At 50.8% G+C, this 24268-nt stretch overlaps 1 long non-coding RNA gene and 1 other non-coding gene across 2 annotated transcripts; one reads left to right on the forward strand and one right to left on the reverse strand.

Annotated features, from left to right (window-relative positions):
- Positions 1–5054: 5054 nt before the first annotated feature.
- Positions 5055–5739, reverse strand: LOC132249806 (uncharacterized). The gene is made up of 2 exons (XR_009461305.1): positions 5657–5739; positions 5055–5308 (listed from the first exon to the last, which is right to left on the reverse strand). It is a non-coding gene; the product is annotated as an uncharacterized LOC132249806 (long non-coding RNA).
- Positions 5740–7591: 1852 nt separating this feature from the next.
- Positions 7592–17267, forward strand: LOC106740032 (uncharacterized). The gene is made up of 4 exons (XR_001373434.3): positions 7592–7706; positions 9237–9569; positions 11720–11816; positions 12434–17267. It is a non-coding gene; the product is annotated as an uncharacterized LOC106740032 (transcript).
- Positions 17268–24268: the final 7001 nt, after the last annotated feature.

Raw genomic sequence — 24268 nt, forward strand, 5'->3', positions numbered from 1 at the left:
AAGAGATGGGAGCCCAGGAAGGGTGGCTGTGCCTTAAGGAAATGATCCTTCGGGCACAGAGGGAGACGATCCCGATGTGAGGAAAAAGAGGGAAAGGGGCCAGAAGGCTTCCTTGGCTGACCAGAGAAATCCAGGGCAGCCTGCGGGCTAAAAGGGAAGCATATAAAAAGTGGAAAAGGGGAGAGATTACCAAAGAGGAGTATACCTCCTCTGCTTGCGCTTGTAGGGAGGCAGTTAGACGGGCCAAAGCTACCATGGAGCTGAGGATGGCATCCCAAGTTAAGGATAACAAAAAATTGTTTTTTAGATATATAGGGAGTAAAAGGAAGGCCCAGGGAGGAATAGGACCCCTGCTAAATGGGCAGAAGCAATTGGTGACAGACAGGGGGGACAAGGCTGAACTCCTCAATGAGTTCTTTGCCTCAGTGTTCCTAAGCGAGGGGCACGACAAGTCTCTCACTGGGGTTGTAGAGAGGCAGCAGCAAGGCGCCAGACTTACATGCGTAGATCCTGAGGTGGTGCAGAGTCACTTGGAAGAACTGGATGCCTTTAAGTCGGCAGGCCCAGATGAGCTCCATCCGAGGGTGCTGAAGGCACTGGCCGACGTCATTGCACAGCCACAGGGGGAATATTCGAATGCTTGTGGCGCACGGGCCAGGTCCCGGAGGACTGGAAAAGGGCCAACGTGGTCCCCATTTTCAAGAAGAGGAGGAAGGAGGACCCGGGCAACTATAGGCCAGTCAGTCTTACCTCCATCCTTGGCAAAGTCTTTGAAAAAATTATCAAGGCTCACATTTGCGAGAGTCCGGCAGGAAAAATTATGCTGAGGGGAAACCAGCATGGGTTCGTAGCAGGCAGATCGTGCCTGACCAATCTAGTCTCTTTTTATGACCAGGTTACGAAACGCCTGGACACAGGAGTAGGGGTTGACATTGTATACTTAGACTTCAGGAAGGCCTTGGATACGGTATCCCACCCCATACTGGTGAACAAGTTAAGAGGCTGTGACTTGGATGACTACACAGTCTGGTGGGTGGCAAATTGGCTAGAGGGTCGCACCCAGAGAGTCATGGTGGACAGGTCGGTTTTGACCTGGAAGGGTGTGGACGGTGGTGTCCCGCAGGGCTCAGTCCTAGGACCGATACTCTTCAATGTCTTCATCAGCAACTTGGATGAGGGAGTGAAGTGTACTCTGTCCAAGTTTGCGGATGACACAAAGCTATGGGGAGAAGTGGACACACCAGAGGGCAGGGAACAGCTACAAGCAGACCTGGACAGGTTGGACAAATGGGCAGAAAACAACAGAATGCAATTCAACAAGGAGAAATGCAAAGTGCTGCACCTAGGGAGGAAAAATGTCCAGCACACCTACAGCCTAGGGAATGACCTGCTGGGTGGCACGGAAGTGGAAAGGGATCTTGGAGTCCTAGTGGACTCCAAGATGAACATGAGTCGGCAGTGTGACGAAGCCATCAGAAAAGCTAATGCCACTTTATCGTGCATCAGCAGATGCATGACGAATAGATCCAAAGAGGTGATACTTCCCCTCTATCGGGCGCTGGTCAGACTGCAGTTGGAGTACTGCATGCAGTTTTGGGCGCTGCACTTCAAGAGGGATGTGGATAACCTGGAGAGGGTCCAGAGAAGGGCCACTCGTATGGTTAAGGGCTTGCAGGCCAAGCCGTACGAGGAGAGACTAGGGCACCTGGACCTTTTCAGCCTCCACAAGAGAAGGTTGAGAGGCGACCTTGTGGCTGCCCATAAGTTCATCACGGGGGCACAGAAGGGAATTGGTGAGGCTTTATTGACCAAGGCGCCCCTGGGCATTACAAGAAATAATGGCCATAAGCTAGCAGAGAGCAGATTTAGACTGGACATTAGGAAGAACTTCTTCACAGTTCGAGTGGCCAAGGTCTGGAATGGGCTCCCAAGGGAGGTGGTGCTCTCCCCTACCCTGGGGGTCTTCAAGAGGAGGTTAGATAGGCATCTAGCTGGGGTCATCTAAACCCAGCACTTTCCTGCCTATGCAGGGGGTCAGACTCAATGATCTATTGAGGTCCCTTCCGACCCTAACATCTATGAATCTATGACACAGATGAAAAGGATTGGGGAGAGCGGGCAGCCCTGGCAGACCCCCAACTATTGTGATCCACATGCTCAAGAGCCCATTGACCAGCATCTCACTGCTAACATCCATGTACAGCATCCTTATCCAGCCGGTGAAGGTCGGAGGGACACCCATTCACTTCAGTGTCTCAAAGAGAAACCGGTGTGACACTGTCATAGGCTTTTTCCAAGTCCAGGTTCAGCACCGCTCGCTTTTGTCTTCTGTCCCGTTCCAGCTGGAGAATGTCCCAGGGTGCCCTAGCCTAAAAGATCTTTTTCCTGGCCTCTTCCCGATGCCAGACACCAATCTGGGTCTTTACCTCCCGCATGTCCTCCCTTGCATCCCAGCGTGCTGCCGCCTGCCTGTGCAGGTTCTGTAACTTAACGGGTCAGGCACTCATGCTGCCTTTTGTGGAATAAAGCTCACTGCTTGCCAGCCTGCTGGAAGAAGTCCTTGGTCCTGTCTCTGACGTTGGCCCACCACTCTGACTGATTTGGGTACAGGACCTCGAGGGTCCTCCAGCCTGCATAGTGCTCTCTGAAAATGCCCTGGGTCTTTTCATCTTCCAACAGACTGGCGTTTAGCTAACACACCCCTCTGCCCCTTTCCAGCTGTCCTTCCATTTCTGCCTGGATAGTGAGGAGGCAGCAGTCCAAGAAACAGACAGGCATGGAGTGGCCTTCCACCCCTTGGGGATGAGGACAAAGTCTATCTGCACCTTGGTTCCCCCTGCTGGGTCCACTCGGATGAAGTTCCCTCTGGGGTCTTGGTCTCCTTTCCCAGTGTCTACTAGGCTGTGGTCCTCGATCAGCTGTTTCAGTAGCCTGGAGGAGCTGTCTATGCCTACCCACTGGGTGCTACTGACTCTGTTTGCCTCACTGATGACACAGCTGAAGTCATCTGTGATGATTACCGGCCAGCATTGTTAGAGGCATGTTTTCTAGGACCCTGTCTTTGCTTTGGCTGGTGCGTACATGTACAGCACCTCAGAAATTGTTCCGTTTGCTTGCATGGTGGCTTGCAGCAGCCTGCCTGCAACTATTTGCTGCATGGGATGCAGCAAGATTGTGACCCCAGTAGCTCTAATGTCATCTGCCCCCAACCACAGGGCTGCCCCATGCAGCCAGTGTTTGGAGAACAAAAAGCTGCTGGTGTTACCCTCTGGTCACCTTGAAATCCACAGGGAACCCCTTCCTCTTTGCTCTGTCCGCTCCACCTCTGGCTGCTCCTCCAACACTCATGCCTTTCTTAGCAGTTTCTGGATAGCTTCCTGCCATCTGGGGCTCTTGGACTCCTGTGTCACCTGGACACCTGGAATCCAAAAATGAGAAACAAAACCTCCCCCCTCTCTCCCATGCTCATGTGGGCAGGAAGAGCAGGGGATCACCCATTCTTTAATAAAGGGCAAAACATTTGTACTCTCTATGCCACAAACTGAACATACCCACTCATCTGGACACACCCACAGACTCCAGCAACCAGCCTGCTCCTTGCACCCAAAGCACAGGGTGGGGAATGGAGGAGCCTGCCAGGGAGGCATTGCAGAGTGGTTGCAGTTTAGGACTGCTGCCATTTCCCTCTAGGAATGGCTCCAGGTCATCACCCTACCCCCAGACTCATGAGGGCCTGACCAGAGCGAGCTGGGCTCTGCTCTTCTTGCCTGGGGGGCTGCTGTAGGGAAGAGAAGGTCGCCAGGCAGGCCTCAGACATCTGGGAACACAGGAGCCCAAATGCAGCCAGGCTGCACTGCACCCTATTTAATGGCCCAATGCGTTGGGCAAAGGGATCTTGAAACACGGGCTCCCATTAGTCATTGTGCGCACATGCCACTGTCACAGCAACTGCCCTGCGAAATACTTAACAAAGCTGGAAATCCCCAGGGGCGACGGGTCCTCAAGCTTACCCAGTACTAGGCAGGTGCTTTTGTTCATGTTGAGCATGGCCCCTGCTGCTGCTCTGTCTGTATACCTGGGTGTATTGTAGTGGTCTTTCCACTGACCCTTCATCCCTGCATATGATGTTCAGGTCAGGCATATATGTGAGGACTTTGGCCTCCTCCTCATTCCTCCCAGGGATTTCCACTCCCCTAACCCAGGGGTCCTGTCCCAGTCGTTGTGCTAATGGTTCCATTACACAAATAAACAGGATTGGGAAGAGCAGGCAGCCCTGCCTGATGCCCGACTCGACTGCAATTGGGGCTATCAGGGACCCATTCACCAGGACGTTGCTGCTCACGCTGGTGTATAATGCCTTTATCTGGGTGACAAAGGTTGCAAGCACTCCCAGACAGCAAGAGGCCCCGACAGCGCGCTTCGACCATTTCATCTCCTGCTTCAGGTCTGCACTGTGGAAAACCAGGAACCTGCTCACAAACAGACAGTCGAAGACTATATTAAAATGGGACCGAGTGAAATGGACTGGTGTTACAGGAAGACAGAAGAGGACGATGGGAAAGAACTGGCAGACCTCATGGAGAGGGGTCTGGCATAGACTTTTTCAGGATGAGGCCCTCTGAGGAGCGCAGTTGGGGCACGGGTATAGGGATGGGTGCACGGGAGTGCGGTGAGAACTGCAATGGGCTTTTAGCGTGCTTTGAGCTGCCAAATGAACCACAGGGGTCACTTGGCAATGTTGGAGGTGGAGATACATAGCTATATATAGAGATACAGGCAGTCCTCCAACTTACAACACAATTGGGTCTTAAATTGAAATGTAACTCAGACCCGATTCTCTCATAAGAAACAATGTTAATAATGAGGGATTGGTTCCAGAAGCAGGGCCCAATAAATACCCTATTTTCACCAAAAATACCCCAGAATTTTGTACTCGATCAATTATAGATGAGTGATATAGCTACATGAATGTATTTATATTGTAAATAGCAATCATATTGATTTGGAAGGACTTTTTTGAGGTGACTTTGCTGGACTTTTTGAAGGGCTCTTGGCTGGAGTCTTCTCAGGAGTCTCGGCTGCAGGTTTTTTTCTGGAGTCCCGTCTGCTTTCTTAAAGAAAGTGTCGGAGGAAGTTTGGACAGATGTTCTCCAGGGAGATCTTCCGAGGTCCCTTCCGGCCCTAATTATGAAATCTATGGGATGGGTGACACGGAGAACTTGTTCGCTGGCGTGGTGTCGCATCGGAGCAAGCGTTGTAGGTCGAAACTGAGGTCATACAGTTGAAACAGGGTGTCAGTTCAGAAACGCTGTAAGTGCGAAAGGTTGTAAGTCAAGAACTGCTTGTATAGAGAGAGATTTCCCAAACAACAAAACAACCAAATCCAAGGAGTCTTTAAACACCACCTTCCTTCTGCACCTTCCCGCGGTTGCTCACAGCCACGGGCCTCCCCTGCTGCAGCCTGCGCTCGCTCCCAGGGGCGGGGGCGCTACGGACCGCGCCACCGCCACCGGCACCGGAGGAGCCGCGTGGGAGCCGGGCCCGGTGCTCGGCGCAGGACCCAGGCGCCGAAGTGCAAAAAGTCCGCTTGAGGAAAGCCGGGGGTGTCCGCCCCGCCCCGCCCCGCCCCGCCAACCAGCGGGCAGCGCCCGCCTACCTCCGGGCGGTGCCGGTCGGAGCTATAAGAGGCGGCGCCGGGCGCTTATACCGGCATTGCGCGGCGGTGGCTGGTGAGTGCAGGGCTGGGGCCGGAAAGGGAAAGGGGGGGGAGCCGGGGCGGGGCAGTGCAGTGCAGCGGGTCCCCCTCCGGGCGCTGCGGGACGAGGGCTTTCTGCTCCTGGCTCCGTGCCACACCTGTGTCTGCAGGACTTTCCTTCCCCCGCCTCCGGGGACGGGCCTCTTCCAACCCCAAGGCTCCGCCAAGAGGCAGCGGGGAGCAGGGCACAGGGCGGTGCTCGCGGGGTTGGGACCTGCTCCATCTCGCTCCCTCCTTCGCCCTCGGGGCTTCAGTCTGCCCCCGGCCCGCCACGACACTTGCTTGCAGAGCGATGCCTGGCCGTGCCCAGGCAGGATCCCTTGCAGGGTGGACTGCTGCAAGAGGAAACTTGCCCTTTCCAAGGAAATCCAGGCATGGCAAGGGGGGGCAGGCACCCACGGGCCCCTGGACCCAGGCCCCACTGGCTGATATATTAATCCACCCACTGGTGACATGTAGTGGGGGGGTGTAGGTACACGTGCACCCTGTGAGATCAGCCGTGCACCCCCTGGAAGTGCCAGCCACGAAACCAGAAGTGCTGGCGTAAGTGCACTTCCATTGGCTGCTGGAGGACCCCTTCCCCTCCTCCCCCCCACCCAGTTGGCAATCTGGGAAGCACCAGTCACCCATGAGTCAACCTATGCACCTATGGCTCCAGGGGCTGTAGGCTGAGCGCTCCTGGCCCAGGCTATTGGTCAAGATTGAACTGTGCTCGGCTGTCAGAGCGCAGACAGCACAGGTCGGGGCACACGTACTCACATGCCTGTAATGCCCCAGGGAATGGGGCAGGCTGGAGGATGGGCTGACAGGGTGGGAGCATCATGGTGTGAGATGCAGTTGAGGGTTTTGGGGTGAGCAGGTAAGTAGGGGACCCCTAGAGCCAGAAGCCACAGGGTATGAAATCATTGCTACAGTCACACTGTGCTGCCAACCCAAGACTTTTTAATGAAAATAAATAAATAAATACCAGTAAAAATGTGTCGGGGTCCACAGAGGCATTAGGTCTAGTGGTTAGAGCCAGGGTGTAGTCAGGAGGGCAAGCCAAGGTCAAAGCGGGCTCGTGTGCCAAGCCAGAGGGATTACCAGGAGCAGAGGTCGGGGAACAGGCTGAGGTCAGACCAGGGTTCACAGGGTGACCAGAAATGGATGCGAGGAGAGGAGCTGAGATCAAACTGGGTTTCGAAGCTCAGGGACTGGGTGCATGGGCAGGAATACAGGAACAGGCATCTGGGAAGTTGCACAGATGAGTGCTACACACAGCCTGAGGCCAGTTTAGGGCCGGGTGCTACAAGAGCTCCTGAAGAGCAGCCCTGCGACCAAGGGGCAGGCTCCCTCTGTCCCACTTTTAGGGATTGAGCATTGCTGGCCTACTTGCCTGGCTGCAGTGCAGAGGCCCCGCAAAAAGCACCCTGTCTGGGGCAAATACACAGATTGTCATTAAAAAAAACCAACTTCTTGAGTTAGCAACCTTGCCAGAGAGGCTCTACCCACAACAACTCCTGCAGCGCCCAAGCCGAGGGCCCTCGCACAGACGACCCCTACTTCGTGCTGCTGCTCCCAGCCAAAGGCATTGGTGCAACAAGCCCTGGTTCAGCACTGTGGTGGTTGTGCTCCCTCCTCCTTGTCACGTACCTGAGCACAGCCGGTTTTCAGGGCAGAAGTTGTCATGGCTGGGTTGCAGAGCGCCAGCACCTCCCGACTGGGACTGTGTGGTGCTATTGGAACTGGCGCTTCCTGCCTGCTCAGATGAAGGTCTGAGCACCGGGACAAAACCTCGGCCCTGTGAGTGACGGGCTTTGTGGCACTCACAGAGCTTTTCCTTCTCTAACAGGTTGGATCTGGTAGGTTGGACGTGAAGTCATTGATTTGAACGAAAGTGACCCCAAAGTGAAAATGATCGTGAGAGCTGTGCTGGCTGTGACTGTCATTTCCTGCCTCCCTGTCCTGAGGGGTGAGTAGAGTTATTCCTCTTTCTTGCAAAGCTCAAGTCCAAAGCAGAGTGTAGCTGTGTTGGTCTATAAGCAAAGGCTTCTTCTTAGAATCCTCACAGAAAATTAAAGGGGGGCAAAAACCCCTGCTTCCCCCAGTCTCCCTGCCAGTGCTTCTCTACCTCTTCAGACTCGAGGCACCCTCCATCGCTTTTCTGAATTTATCAGTTCCCTAATTTGAAAACGGCTGGCTTGGTATGCCTTGACACCGCATCTCTGCAATGCTCTGAGACACACAAGTGACCGAGACAAGCCTGTTTTTAACACAGTACAATAGCTGCGTAAAACCAATGATGCTAAAAGCTATGCATATAATGGAGAACGATACCCTTGATATCCTTTGTAGAATTTTAACATCACTTGAGACATCTGAGACTTGACTTGCTGGGGGGTTAGGTAGTGTTAAGGAGACCGTAGCCAAGATGTTCCAGGAATTATGCAAGAGGCAAGAATTTCTCAGGGTAATGTCTCCTATTGGACCAACGGCAGAGTTGGGAAAGACCTAGATGAGCTTTCAAATGCAAGACGGTCCTTTTCATGTCTTGCATTACAAAGCTTGTCAAATCTGACCAATTGCATAGTTGGGAGAGAGTAAGAGAGATCCCCTTAAGTATCCTTGCCTCTCACAAAAGGCTTTCTCACCTGCTTGAGAGGTGGCACAAAAGCTGGCAGTGTTTATTTATGCAAAGGAATCATTTGGCCGTGGCTATTTGATCACTGTTTTACCTTAACTTTCTCAGAGTAAAGATCACAGCAGTAGCGTGGTAGTAAGATTTTAAGTGACACAGTGGTACAAGTATTTGTGTCTGACATCCTGTTTTCAATTAACTGCGCAGAGTTTCACAGTTGGATCTGGTTGGGAAGCTTTCCTGGTCCAACCCCACAACCATGTCCTAGAAGCACAGGTGGGCAGGACAGTTTTTACTGAGCAGCTTGCAGTCATACTTAGCAGTGTGTTTAACCTGGGGTTGCCATCTTGGCTATGGCAGCATTTTCCCTAGAACTGTTAGGTACCTGTTCCATGCCCCTAGTTTGTAGCTGACTTGGGGATCCCTGAAACAGGAGAAACCCCTGGTCTAGGGAAAATTGTGACACTGATAACATCCAAAGTGTAGGTGAGTGCACAGCATGGGCAGAAGGCTTTCTAAACTTCCTGACTTTACAGTAATCTCAGCATGGGACAGAGGCATGTGAAGACCAAAGTAAGTTTTGACCCTGCCCCTTTTTCAAGCAGAGGACAGACTATTAAATCACCGGTGCAGTTAGGACCAGATGCTTCAAAGCAAATGAAACATAAACATATCTGACCAAAACCCACTGGAGTGTCACTCTGTCCAGCTGTTTACCAAAAGACAATTGTCAGTGTTCCTCCCGAAGTGAATCCACGGTAAGATCTTGATCAGTCACAGTCCTTTATATGTTAGAGGAAAAGGTGGTGCATTAGGAGAAGCAAACCCAGGTTAAAATGACAGTGGTGACTTTCTCTCCTCCAGGATCCACCGTGATCCCGGCAGATGCTGGCAGAGATGTGCTCCTGCCCTGCAGTGTACAACACCAAGGCGGCTTCAATCTTTCGGATGTCACTATCAACTGGGAGCGTCCTGACACCATCGTGTGCAGCTTCTACCATGGCAGCAGGCAGCTAGAGCATCAGGACAAGAGGTTTAGGGGCAGGACCCAGCTCTTCCCAAATGAATTTTCAAAGGGCAACGCCTCCCTCCTACTGCAGAGAGTCAACCTAGCTGACACCGGGAATTACTCATGCAATGCTGTTCTCTGGGCCAACACCCAGCTCACTGTTCACACAATGTTCCTCCAGGTGACAGGTAGGAGAGTCATTCTCCCCTCTAATCCATGCTGTCATTAGGGTACAGAATGCAGCAACCCTTGGCCTTGGGACTTCTCTGTGCGGAGAAGCAGCAGGCAAACTGCATCCCAGACTTTTCTGCTCCTCGCCTCGGTCTCCACATGAAGCAGAACTCTGCAGGCATTGTGCTGTTCCTCTTTGGACACATACCGGTGGGGCCTGAGAGCTGAGCTGTGCTTTCTCACCTGCACCCCCAAAAGGCTGCAGCAGAGACTCCTGCAGGGGCCTCTCTGCAGTTCCCTGAGCTGCTTTTGGGGAGACACCTTCTTCAGCTAGGGCTTTCTTCCACTCCTGGTCACTAGTTCTTTCTGAAGCGGGCAGCTTGGCCTCCTGTGGGGTCATGAAAAGGCAGCCCCTTCTGCTCCTCATTGGTTATATCAATCTGTTGGGTGCAGGGATGGAGGAAAGGTGGTGCTTAAAGACCCCTTGGCCCAACACAATGAGCCATTCAGTAGGGTGGTGTGTTGGCCTGGCTACATTTGGGTCTATGTGTTCCCAGGTGTTTGAGGCCTGCCTGGTGACCTTCTCTTCCCTACAGCAGCACTCCCTCCTCACCCCCTGGGTTGTTTTTTTTTCCCCTTGGGCAAGAAGAGCAGAGCCAAGCACACTCTGACCATGTCCTCGTGTTCCCAGGAGGCCTCCTGGGGCAGGAAGTCTGGGGGTAGGGTGAAGACCTGGAGCCATTCCTAGAGGGAGACAGCAGCCCTCCCAAACTGTAGGCACTACAATACCTCCCTGGCATGTCCCTCTAATTCCCACCCTGTGCTTTGGGTGCAGCATGCAATCTGGTTGCTGGAGTTTGTGGGCATGTTGAGATGAATGCACAAGTGCTGTTTGCAGTACCTCAGTACATGTGCAGCTATTCGCCACACTGCTAATCTGCAGTGCAGTACCAACATTTTACTCTGGGAGATCTCAGTGGCAAAAAAAACACTGCAAAAAAGCAGCACAGGACATGTGGCAGCAGCGTGCACCACCAAAAATGGAGCCTGGCTGCCCAGAGCCATGTGCTGGCTGCTGGCTAAGCTCCCTGCGGCCAGATCAGTGCCACTGCTGCCCTGGCAGGCCCCCAGGACTCCAGGTAATTCTGCTTGGGCCAGCACAGGTGCTGACCCCATCTTCTTCCCACCCAGGAAAACTTGGCGCACTCCAAAACACACGTGCAGAGGTGTGCTGCCATTTGTGCCACAACAAATGTACGCCCTGCATGTGGGGATGTGCTCTGTAACCCTAATGTGCTAACAAAGGGGTCAAGGACCCTTTTTTGGAGCCTCCTCTAGCCTATGGCAGCTCTCCACTCCCCATTTACTTCTCTGTCACAAGGCCACCCTGCTCTGCCTCCCTTTAATACCTCACCCATTGCCCACAGGTACAGGTCACCTTCTCCACCACAAAGCCAACTAGAGCACCCAGCTCACGCACTTGGGGTTCTTTGGTAACAGCACAGTATTTCCCATGTGCCACGTTGGCTGTTGGCAGGAGCGCCAGATGCAGGCTCAGGACCTGGCTTTAGTTCCTAGCTCTGTAACTTCCCTTCTGGGTGACCTTGAGCAGGCTCAGAGGTGAAGCCACCTGCATTTTCCCCACAACAAAACTGAGGCCTTTGAAATGGGCTCATCAGTTTCCCCAGAACAGATGAAATAGCCCCTGTGGAAGGAAACACCAGAATACTTCTGTCCCCACTGGAATCCCATGCAGCCATTAGGTGCCGGCTGGGGGTGTCTGAGAGCAGGCTTGAACTGGGGAGATCTGGAAATGCCTCGACCAGCCACAAAAGTGCCCTGGGTCCCGGGCATGCGGCTGGGCCAGTGGAAGAGGCTGGAGTGTCTGAGATGGATCCACTTCTGGGCTTAAGAGGAACCTCCCCCTGAATGCGTCCTCGCACCTGACCCCCTCCCATGACAGGCCCCAGTGCTGGGGGTTCAACATCTTCTATGGCGTTTTCTCTCCAGCCCACCTCTGTTCCAGCCTTTTTGAGTTTTGTATAAGTGAATGTGCCACAGTCTATGCAGAAACTAATAAGCTGGAGGTGGTGCTGGAGCTGCTCCTGCTTCGGTGAGGGAGACAGAGGAGAGGCTGTCTCTCTTCACCTGGCTTGCTGTTTCGCAGGGAACGGGCTTGCTGTCACACCGCTGGGAGCTGTGCACTGTCTCCCTGCCATCCTGCTGCTGCTGCTGTGGTACATGTAATGAGTCTCCCTGCATAGGTGAGTTGAGTGGGACACAAGCAATGCCCATTAGGCTCCGCCAGCTCCCGCATCTGGAAGCATTTGCTCATGCCTGCCTGGCATGTGATTAACTGAGGTGGCACTCTCAGGCAGGGCATGGGTGTCTCATTATCAGAAGTCAATTGGTGCCCTGGTTCAGTGCACTGACTCCTCCCAAAACCCTCTTCTAGGGAAAATTTCAGGGGAGTACATGAGCAATAGAGACTTCCTGGTCTTTCTATCCCCACCCCCCACCTCAGTTTTCCACCCTTTTGTGCATGCTACAGTTATAGATGAGGCTCCCCTTCTCTGAGCAACTGCAGGTGGACAAGAGAAAGTAGAGGAGCCACAATGGGAGGCTGGTGGTCATTGTGAACCACTGTGTAGTGTTGCCAAAGTTCCCCCCAGTGCGAGACCTGGCTGAATGGGTTGCTGGCTCCGAGTGATGACTCTGGGGTAATGGGCACTAGTCCTTTAATGTGGCCAGGCCCAATGGCAGGAGTAAAGCCCCTGGGAGCTGTGACCACAACTCCTTGGTTGTGGGTCAGGGGGGGAAATACAGGCTGGCTGGTCTGGCAGCCTCTCACCTCCAGTAATGCAGCTCTGCTTGTTTTCAGCCCAGATGCAAACACTGAGTCGAGGAGCCCTGAGCACTGAGAAACCCAAAGTACCTACGGTTTCAGCTTCTAATGAATCTTCACTGCACATGATCTACCAGTTGCTGTGACTGCCCTGGATTAATGCTTGAATGATGCAATGTTTGCTTAGAGGAGCTGCTGCAGGAATCCCTCTTACGATTTCACAATTTGAGCGTGTATGTATGTGAATATGTGTATATATATGTATGTGTGTATATATGTGTATATGTGTGTGTGTTCAAATTTAAGAATTGGCATATATATTCATCTTATAAAAAGTCTATGTATAAAGATAAATATATATCCCAATTACTACATTAGAACACATGTGTGTATAAGTTCAAATTAAGAATCTTGTTGAGATCTTAGTGCTCTCAAAGTTCCTTTCAGCCCTTATGGATCTATATTAGATTTGTTTTTATTTATATAGTAGAATAGGTATATCTACATTTTAGATATTGCATAGATAGATAGATAGATATCTATATATCTATCTATAGATATAGATATATGTATATCAGGCTTGTTTTGTAAAGAGAATAGATAGATATTAATATATTTAAATGCAATTGGATTTTAAAGAAAATTATATGCACTCTAACTTATCAATTGAGTATTTAAATTGATCACACCTATTTAGCTATAAAATAGATAACACTTTCATAGATTTCACAGACATTAGGGCTGGAAGGGACCTCGGAAGATCATTGAGTCCAGCCCCCTGCCCAAAGAGTAGGAAGTCGGCTGGGGTCATAGGATCCCAGCAAGATAAGCATCCAGTTTGCTCTTGAAGGTGTTCAATGTAGGCGCTTGAACCACCTCCAGTGGCAGGCTGTTCCAGACCTTTGGGCTCGGACAGTAAAGAAATTCTTCCTTATGTCCAGCCTGAAACGATCTTGTAGTAGTTTATGACCGTTCGACCTAGTCGTCATCACTTGGGGTGCTGTGGTGAACAAACGTTTCCCCAGATACTGGTGGTCACCCCGATAATCTTATAGGTGGCTATCAGATCACCCCTAAGCCTGCGCTTTTCCAGGCTAAAGAGCCCCATGGCTCTCAGCCTGTCATCGTAGGGTTTGCTTCCCTGACCTCTGATCATGCGCGTGGCTCTTCTCTGGACTCTCTCAAGCCTCCACATCCTTTTTGAATTGTGGAGCCCAAAACTGGACGCAGTACTCCAGCTCTGGCCTCACCAAGGCCGAGTTCAAGGGGAGAATGACGTCCTGGGATTTGCTTGAGAAGCATCTATGGATGCAAGCCAGCGTTTTGGTCACTTTACTAGCTGTAGCATCGCATTGCAGGCTCATGTTCATCTTGTGGTCAATGATGACCCCCAAATCTCTTTCTTCTGTAGTGCTAGCCAGCGTAGCACTGCTGAGCCTATAAGGATGCTGCAGGTTTTTCTTCCCAAGGTGGAGAACCTTGCATTTATCGGCATTGAACACCATCAGATTCTCATCCGCCCACTTGCTGAGCCTGTCCAGGTCAGCCTGGATCATCCGCCTGTCTTCTGGTGTGGATGCTTTGCCCCGAAGTTTGGTGTCATCAGCGAACTTGGCCAGTCCGCTTCTGACTCCAGAGTCCACATCACTAATGAAGATGTTGAACAGTATGGGTCCAAGGACAGAGCCTTGGGGGACCCCACTGGTCACAGAACACCACGATGAGTGACTTCCATCAATTACTACCCTCTGGGTCCAACCACGGAGCCAATTTTCCAGCCAGTGGATCGTGGTGGACCCAAGGCGACCATTGGCCAGTTTCACCAAGAGGTGATCATGGGATACCAGATTGAAGGCTTTTTTGAAGTCAAGATATATGACATCAATCTCTTCTCCCTTGTCCAGGTGATAGGTCACCTGGTCGTAGAAGGAAATGAGATTGTCGCGGATAGGTCTTGCTTGACCAAACCCATGCTGGCTATCCCTTAAGATGTTGGCGTCGGCCAGTCCATTAAGGATGGCCTCTTTAATAAACTTTTCTAAGATCTTCCCTGGGATAGAAGTCAGGCTGATGGGCCTATAGTTAGCCGGATCCACTTTCCTCCCTTTCTTGAAGATAGGCACCACATTGGCCTTCTTCCAGTCTTCGGGCACTACACCAGAGCACCAGGAGTTTTCAAAGATCCGTGCTAGAGGCTGGGCTATGATGCTCGCCAGCTCCTTGAGTACCCTGGGGTGAAGATTGTCAGGGCCGGCTGACTTGAAGGTATCTAGCTTCTCAAGATGTTCCTTCATGAAGTCAGCATCAATGGAGGGCAGGGGATCTCCCTCACCCGGACCTCCCTGTCCCGTAGCGGGCATGGGCATCCCATGGGACTGATGAAAGACCGACTCAAAGCACCCATTTAGTAGGTTGGCTTTTTCCTGGGCGTCAGTTGTCAGTTGCCCCATCTGGTTCAGCAGGGGTCCAATGTTGCCCCTGCTTTTCCTCTGGCTCCCCACATATCTGAAAAAGGACTTTTTATTGTCCTTGTAGCTCGAAGCTATTTGGAGTTCAGTTGCAGCCTTGGCTTTCCTGGTATTCTCCCTTCAGGACCGGACCAGTGCAGAATAATCCTCCTTGGAGGTGACTCCCATCCTCCATCCTTTGTAGGCCTTTCTTTTTAGCCTCAGGAGGTCTGCTAGGTCCCTGGAGAGCCAGGGGGGCTGCTGTGCCCTCTTGCTGCCTTTAATCCGAGATGAAATAGAATTAGCTTGTGCATCAAGGATCGCTCCCTTGAGGAGCAACCACTCTTCCTGGACTCCCCTCTCCCTGGGGTCATGGTCCCTTAGGGCCTCACTGTCAAGCCTCCTGAGCTTGTCAAAGTCGGCTTTCCTGGAATCAAGGACTTCCGTGTTGCTGACTGACTTGCCAGCTTTTCGGCGGATGATGAAGGTGATCAGCTTGTGGTCGCTGTCACCCAGCTTCCCAGCGATCACTAGGTCGCCAACTAGGTCATCCCCAGTAGCCAGGACCAGGTCAAGTAGCGCTTTGCCTCTCGTTGGCCCATAGACTTCTTGAGTCAGGTAGAGGTCATCCACGCACGAGAGGAAGCTTTGCGACCGCTCGGATTTTGCTGAGCGATCCTCCCACGAGATGTCTGGGTAATTGAAGTCACCCATGACAACCGTGGTCCTGGAACATGCGACCTCAGCCAGTTCCCGGGCAAACTCCTGGTCAAGCTCAGGACTTCGGGTGGGAGGTCTGTAATAGACTCCCACCATCATGTCCCCTGTGCCGTGTTCCCCATAGATTTTAACGCAGAGGGTCTCCAGCTGTCCACCCTGGTCGACAGTATTGGCTTGCAGGGACGTGTAGCTTTCCTTAACATAGAGAGCTACACCCCCGCCCCTCTTATCTACACGATCCCTCCTGTACAGGGTATAGCCATCTATACCCGTGGTCTAGTCATGGGTGGAGTCTCACCAGGTCTCCATTATCCCTATGACATCATAATTATTTGCGTTGAGCAGGAGGATGAGTTCCTCCTGCTTATTCCCCAAGCTCCTGGCATTTGTGTACAGGCAGGCAAGAGTCCCCTGGGGGGCTCCTTCCTTGCGCACAGATTTTACCAGGGCTGGGGCAGGGGTGGGCTCCCTTAAGTGCCTTAACCTGCTGGCTTTGCAAGGATTGCTCAGCGGGCCAGCAGTGGTGGTAGTCCCCCCGTCCCCCAGCAGGCTTAGTTTAATGATTTCCAAATGCTTCTGGCTTTGCTGACCAGGCTCTGGCTGTCTTGAGGGCATCGGTTGAAGCACTCACACAGGAGCTTAGGTATTGCAGTGGTAACAGCCATGCCAGAACCACAAGAGAGATCTGGAGCAGGCGGGGGAAGGCTGCAGGTGGAGCTTTTTCATTGGACAGTAGAAGAGACTCATGCTGGAGACATGGCCCATATCCAGCCCTACCTCTACATCAGGCCATAGGATCTAATGTGAGGGGGATGACTCAAGCCCATGTTTCCTCATCCCTGTGGTCTTCCTCCATTGTCAGGGTGAGGGGCTATGAGGAGGGATGTGAGAGGGGGGTGGGCTTCTTGGGTGCCAGCTGCTCTGTGGTCACTGGCCCTGTGCAGGCTCTTACCCCATGGGGCAGCATGCTCCTAATTAAAGCACTAGGCTCAGGGCTGCGGGGTGCCTTAAAGCACAGGCAGGTGTTGGTGCTGTGCAGTTGGCAGCCCCAGGACTGACCTTCACAGTTTGACTTTCAAGGTTTTCAGACCTAGGGGAGAGGGCCATTTTCATGGCTGCAAGCTCCTGTCTGGCCAAGGGGTTTCACAGCTGCCCTCTGACTGCTGCAGCCCCTTCCCCATTTCACAAAGTGCGGCTGTGGTTCAGGTTAGGTGACGGAGATGGGAGGCACTTCATGTGCTTACCCCATGCACAGAGAACCTGTTTGTACAAGTATGAGGGAGAGGTGTGTAACAGCTCTGGCTGTGTGGCACTTGTTCATAGATCCGAGTTCCAGACCTGCAGGCACTGCCAGTGCCCAGAGCAGCTCGGGCAGACCAGCAGGCTTTATCTCAGGGATTGTTTCATCTCAGAGCTACCTCATGTCTAACGGACACCTTCCAAAAACCACTGGGGGACTAGGCTTGGAGGGTCCCAGGGCCAATAAAATACTTGAACAGTCCCACTGAGTCTTCCCTACATCAGTCTGGCCTTGGGAAGCAGGCTTGGTTCCACACAGACATGTCAGCACTGTGCTGTGAGCTCAGCAAGAAAAATGGAGGAAGGAAGTTGTTGGGGAACGCTGCATTGTATCCTTGTGCCAATCTTTTCCTGTTCAGATTTCTAGATTTCTTTATATTTCCTAATAAAGTATATTTCCTTTATGGTGGGGTATCTGACAGTGTGTGTTTTCTCTAATGTGGACCGACAAGGAGGAATCTTAATAGTGTCTACTTGGTTACTTGTGCACCACTGATTTCCTCCTGTGCGCAGCAGCATCCCAGCCCCACACCCAGCGCCCTGGAGTGGGCCAGTGACAGCGGGAGCGGGGAGGCCCTGCACTGGCAGAGATGTAAGAGGGAGGCAGCAGGGAGAGGCTGAGCAGATGTAGCAGTGAAAAAGAGAGAAGCTCCCAGGGAGCAGGCTGGATCTGAACAGCCCAGGGACACCGGGGCAAAAGACAGAGTATGCCTGGGGGTAAGGACCAGAGCTGGGAGGAACCTGCCTGGGACAGTCTTGGAGAAAGGCCAGGGGCTGGAGGAAGCCTGGCTGAGAGCCTGCAAGTAGGAGTAAGGAAAGGCTGGGGGGAGCAGTATTTCCTACCTTGTGCTTAAAATGACATTTACTGACTTTACAGACATGTAGTTTTAAGTACTTTTCTTACATGTCCATAAATGTACAGGGCATCTGCCACCCTGGAGAAGCCCAGCTCACACTGGGTGGGTCCAGAGGAAAGCCAGGGGTTGGACCACATCCCACAGAGCAAAGCTGTCTCCCAGTGCCCTGACCACTGGGTAACCAGAAGCACGTGGCACCAAGCCATGGCAGGCGCCACAGCTGGGATGTGAGAGCAAAGCCTGGACTGAAGAGGGTCTTGCAATAACTGCAGAGGTGTAGTGAGCTCTCCCATAGCCCAGCTGGGCAGCAGCAGAGGGGATTACACCAACCATCAGACAGGGAGTGGGCAGTCTTGCCTGCCCCATCAGTCTTCACTCTGGTGGCAGCTGCTTGCTCTGCCACCTGCTGCCGGATTGTAAGGCTAGGAGGTTTTATCCTCCTGTATTAAATGGGGGAAAAAATCTCATCTTTGCATCAAGGAAATATGGTTTGTTAAACATAACATCTATAAATGGATAATAAATGCTTATAAAGCACTGCTCTATTTGTAATACATAAAAATGTTTCTCCCCCTTTCTAATAGATAAATTTTAATAGTTTTAAATGTATATTTGATATAATAATACATATCAGATTGAATACATTTATTTAATCAAATACATATATTAGATTTAGTACAACATAATATACAAAAGTATTTCTAATACATAAAATATGTTTATAAAGCAAATGTTATAGTGTTGGTAATGCAGTGTCTAAACCAAATGTTATAGTATTGTATATGTAGGATGTTTATAAAGTCATTGCTATAACATTTGTATTATATAAAACCAGAAGATCTGCAAAAGTTAGAGTATTTCTCTGGAACATGAGCAGAGCTCTGCTGCAGCTCCTAGTAGTGCTGAGAAACCTTCCACACATCTGGCATGTGGTTTCACCCACATGTACAGGCTCAAACCAATCACTATTTGGGGCAGGACAGCACTTCCCTCAGGGCAGATATGCAGATATGCAAGGATCATTGTTTTAAGTCTTTGTTTTTGCCTTCCTCTGTAGTGTGGGGCAGGATGAGCTGGGCATATTTTACCTGGGTAGATATGCACCTACCTCTCATCTTTTACCTAACAAGCTTCCTGCTATTGTGTAGAGATGCCCACACAGAATCGGCAGCAGAGACAAAGTCTGAGGTTTAGCTTTTCCATTATGTACAACCCAGATTCTGTCGCAGGCAACAGACTAACCCTGACAATGGAGCAGGGGGCAGCAAGGCCTGAGGGGCTGCAGAAATAAGGGAGCATGGTGCATTACAAAGGTGATTTGAGGGGAGAACACAAATTCTCTATAATAAAAGTTGGTCCCAGTGCTAAGGTGCTGAGCCATGAGGAGGAGGCTGAAGAGAAGAACCCTCCAAAAACAGAATCAGCTAAAGCCCTGACACCTGGAACAGACACAGCCCTGGCAGGATGTGGTACTGTGACGGCAGCGTGCTGCCATCATGGGCACAGGCGAAGGGCAGGAAGGAGTGGGAGGCAGCGACAGCCCCTAGACAAAACCCCGGGCCACGTTACTTACCCCCAGGAGGGACGGCAGCATCAGAGCTGGGACTGCAGCAGCAGCAGCAGCCGCAGCCACCATTACAGCCACGTGAGCTGGCATTACGCCGGCTGTTTAAACAGCTGTTCCTGGTAAGGGGAACAGCTAAGCCAATTGCAGCGACTGCAGCGGCCACCGCAGGAAGGTTTAAAAGCCCCAGCAAACCCCGTGGGAGGGGGAAGCCAGGGAAGGAGAGAGAAGACGTGCAGCACCTCGGTGGTGCTGCGGCTTCCCCTGAGCAAGAGCCTCGATCAGGCAGCTCTGCATCAGCCCAGCAGCTGAAGCTAAAACCAAACCCCCCGGCAGGGGCAGAAGGAGTGGTCCCTAGGGATTGCCGGGGCCAGGGCATTGATCCGGGAAGTCTCCCCATCCTGGAGAAATATTATTTCTAAACCCAGGGGAGGAAAAGGGAGACGACCTGAGCTAGCGGACGAGCCAGCAGGATTTGAAGGCAGGCTGGCTGAAGGCGACCGTTAGCCCTAGGTCCCTACGGTTGGAGGACACGTCCCAGCAAGTAAGCCTGAAGAGAACAGCAGGCCACCATCCCACCAGGAAGTGACCGGTTGGCGAGTGGACGGGGTGTAGGGATGGCGGAGCCCCGTGGAACAACGGAAGCCTCAACCGTGAGTACACCCGCGTCGGGGAACACCTCTGGTAAAAGAGCTCCACTGAAGCCCTCCTTCGAATCACCCATAACATCAAAGTCGTGGCAGGCGGGACGAGGGGAGGGGCCCTAACAGAGGGCAATACTGGACGTGAGGCTCTCCAACGTCACAGGTACCTACCACACTTCCTGCAACATTATTGCAATTTTCCTTTTTAAAGCTACTTGATACCTGTCAGCTCTGTGTTCCTGAGGGAGCCCTGGCACCCAGCTTCCTGGACTTACAAAAGACTTTTTCTATTCCCCGCGCCCCCCCCCCCCCTCCCGCCCCCCACACATACCCACCTCATCTACCCAGAACTAAGCAGAAGGAAAGTTTAATAGGCATCTCAGGCCGTACATTCCCCCAGTCCCAGTATGGGAGGCCTATTTAAACTTGATTGACTAAAACTCAGTTGCCAGTTTAGGAAATGCTAAGGCAGAAGACCAAGTCAGAGTGGGTATGGGTGACATTTGAGCAATGGTTAAGGGTTCATCACAATGTCCAGCCCATTGGAGCCCTGACCACAAATGCTGTCATACTTTTCCCGGGATGACTGGTGGAAGTCCTTCCCACAACGTTTATGAACCCTCTAAGTAATCCTCTTAAGTATGTTAAAAGACTACAATAAGATCTGAAAGTCATGCTAAGCTGAGGCTTATTCACATCAGGTAAAATGCAAAACACTGATGCTGACTTCACGGTGCAAGCACAACTAGTCCATCTGAGAAAAAACAATGTGGTATCCCTTCCAGTATATCTTCTATATTCAGAATAATTTCAAGCTGGCTCCTAGGGGTCTGGTTACTCCTTAAAACTTGAAGTTTTTCCTGGTTGTTAATCAGTTTCTTGAGATGTTCCAAACCAGATAACCCCTTGGCACAGAGAAAGATAATTCATTTAAATTGAAACTGTTTATATAACAGGATTTTCCCTGTCAATTATGACTCAGGACCCTTTTGATTTACACAGTTAAAAGAATGCTTTGAAGAGGCTAGACTAAGGGCGTAAGAAAGCTGTAAAGCAGCAAACAGTGTGCTTCAAGAGAGAGAAATCTTTCGGACACCATCCGCTGTTGTTCTCAAGAAGCCGGGAGAAACCGATCGTCTCCCTTCAAGGATCGTGCTGAGAACTTTGCTTGTCAACAAATCACCCGAGTGCCTTGAACGGGGAGATCCCAGCTCTAGCTCTCTGTCTTTCTCCCTTTCTCTCTCTCTTTTCCTTTTTCTCTCTAGGCATAGCTTTGTGAACCTAAATTGTATTAGTTAAGTTTCAGCTACGTTTCCCCAGATACTCAATTAAACCAGGTAATATTGTAATTGTTTTTATTTGTTTTCCCTTACATGGCTATTACTACTAGTACCATTATAAATTTCACATACTTAGCAATAAATAACTTTTATAGTCAAACTGGTGGTAACTGGGTGTATTTTTCGTTCTCTACTTCCCCTCCCCACTTGCTCTGCAGCAACGCTTCTTTTACCTAAGCCAAAGATCCCTCTGAAGCCCAGAAATACTGTGTGGTCCACTCATCAAGAGGCTACCACTACTAGGACAGTTAGGGCAAAAGTTTGGGATGTGCTGAGTTTGAGACAAATAAAGGGATCGGCTTGTATAGGCTGGTTGACTCAGTTTGGCTCAGACGTGCCCTAATGAACTGAACGCTGGCCCGTGAGAGTGTCAGCTGGACACCCAGCTGGATTCAGAGGTATTCTGTTCACCTGTGTGCTTGTGTCTGACTGAAGTTTATTGTTACTTTAATGAATTGATTCCTGGCATATAAGGGTGTCAGCCTTTACATGCTGATCAACCCACCTGGGTCAGGTATGTCATGTTAATCTGCGTGTGTGTGTGTGTGTGTGTGTGTGTGACTGTTTTGATGGCTGGAGGAACCCAACCCCGCTGAAACTGAGTCCTGCAAGATAGCTTCATCGGGGATGAGGACTTGCAGAAGGAAGAGACACAGCTCCATATAGAAACATAAGTAACGCATTGATAGATTACTTCAAAGACCCTAGAAACGTATCCCTAATAAATGAGCATACCCCGAAGTGATGGGCAAATCTGATAACAAATTGGTGGAGAAGGCTGGCAGCACATGACCCTAATCATGTGGTAATTGTTGAGTAGTTGCTGCAGAGTGGGAAACTGAGGCACAGACCAGAGAGCTTTCTCTTTCTTCCTTTTTCTTTTCCTTTTTCCTCTTTCTCATCAGACCAAGATCCTTCAGCAAGGTCCCTCTCTCATAGAATATTTGGTAACCTCCTGTAACTTTTAAGTTAAGAACTGTGCTGGAATAACTTTAGGACCATGCTATAAAGAGTTAAGAGTTGTGCTTTAGAACTAAGGTTTTAAAGTAATACTCTGTCAGTGTGAGATCTGAGTGACTGGGTAAAAAAGGCTTTTGATAGTGATCATTAGTATGATAAGGGAAATGGAAATGTCTGCAAAACCCCTTTAGCTGCTCATCTAAGGCAGGAGAAACCCTGCAGGTTAGAGAGATGAGTAATGAAGAAGGGGAAATGCCTCTGAAAAAGGATGCTTCAAGGGGGAAAATCCCCTGACTGAGGCATGTTTAAGTTTTGAGCCAAGTGGTAGTGCAAAAGATGTAGCTGCTGCCTAGGCATTGTTTTATGCATGTTTGGAAATGATGGGTATGTTAAAGAGGAAGCAGGAACTGGAGCGTGAGAAAGAGCAGTTACAACAGCATTTGAAAGAATGTGAAATGAAAAGGTGTGATTTTTATAGCAGAAAAACTTAAATTAGTGACTTTACTTAGAGATATACAGGTGGGAGAGACAAGGCAAGCTGGACTGCAGAGCAGTATAGGGAAGAATGAACACACACAAAAGTGTTGTTAGAAGAAGCCAGAGCAGCAACTTGTTTCTTGGCAGATGGAAACAAGGCAGCCAAGACAGCAGCAAGCCATCATTAGTGTGAGGCAGAGATCAGTAAATTGCATGCCCAACTTAGTGCCCATAAGGGGGTGGCAGCAGCTGTAAGGTTGAGAGAGGATTGTGCCTTTGAATCCCCTAGGAAAATAGAGATACCCCCTGATGCTGTCCCCAAATCTCATTCAACCCGGTTGGCCCCACTTGCATAAGGTTGCCCCTGTTTCCACAAGGGAAGTTAAACGCGTAGTTTAGGAGCTGATCTCTCTTTGTGATGCAGATACTCTGGACGTGTGCAAGGTTCTTGGGAGCGGTCTGCCGCTGGACCCTGGGAATGGATGATTAGTGCTCTTAAAAATATTACTGCCTGCTTCTTCCCTTAAGAAACTGTATATAATAGAAGAGCAGAAGCCAGAAGAAGCCCCAGAAGTTTACCTAATCAGAAAGAAAATGCTGGCAGCTCTCTCTGATTCATTACCCCAGACAGAAGAGAATGGGATTATCACTTCCCATTATCAGGGACCTGAATTGGTACAGAGCACCTATGCAAGGTTAAATTCTCAGACAAAAATGACCATGGGGGTTTCATTTTAAAACACAACACTAGAATGAACTAGTGGCAAAAATCAAACAGGCAGGAGATTTGCTGCGAGAGACTGGTGTTTTAAAAAAACAAGCAGGCAAAAAAATTATATCAGAGCTTGTGCAGGCTATCACCTTTGTGAATAATGGTCCTCACTCTGCCAGTCGCCCTCCCAATTCTAATCTCCCTTTGCCTCACAACCCTGGGCAACAACAGCCCAAGGAGACCCTTAGGAAAATGATTTGGAAGGAGCTGGTGAATTTAGGGGAGGATATGGGAAAATATGATCGGCATCCCATTAGTGTCCTGATTAATGCTTTGTCTCAGGCCATGTGGAGAGCAGAGTTAATGCAGGGAGCACCCCGTCGGCCCACTGCCCCAGTATGGAGTGCATCCCCCACGCCCACTCCCTGTCAACGCCAGACCCCTGCCTGCTCTCCTGAGTGGAGGCTCCCGAGAGAGTCTGCTGGTCAAAAAGGGTGCCCGGCTCTCCTCGGGCCTCCCCAGCTAGTCACAAGACTTCAGGGTGATGTATGGGAAGACCCACTGTGAGGACTACAGTGGGGAACCCACGGATGATAGCCCAATTGCTAGTGCATACTAGATCATCGGTAAATATTTTAAGTCCCCGGTGGATGTCTGGAGGGAGACCCATCACTAAACATTTTCAGCTCAGCAGATATGGGGGAGAAATTCAGGAAGCTCCTGTCTGGCAGGATGTTCCCTTGCAAATTGACAGATTGCAAAGAAAAGTAGAGTGCTGTGCTCATGAGGGAAATGAGAAGGGAAGTCTAGGAGTTTCACTCCTCCGGGCATTTCAGCTAACTGTAGATCTA

This window comes from Alligator mississippiensis, chromosome 4 (assembly GCF_030867095.1).
Source record: "Alligator mississippiensis isolate rAllMis1 chromosome 4, rAllMis1, whole genome shotgun sequence".
NCBI lineage: Eukaryota > Metazoa > Chordata > Crocodylia > Alligatoridae > Alligator > Alligator mississippiensis.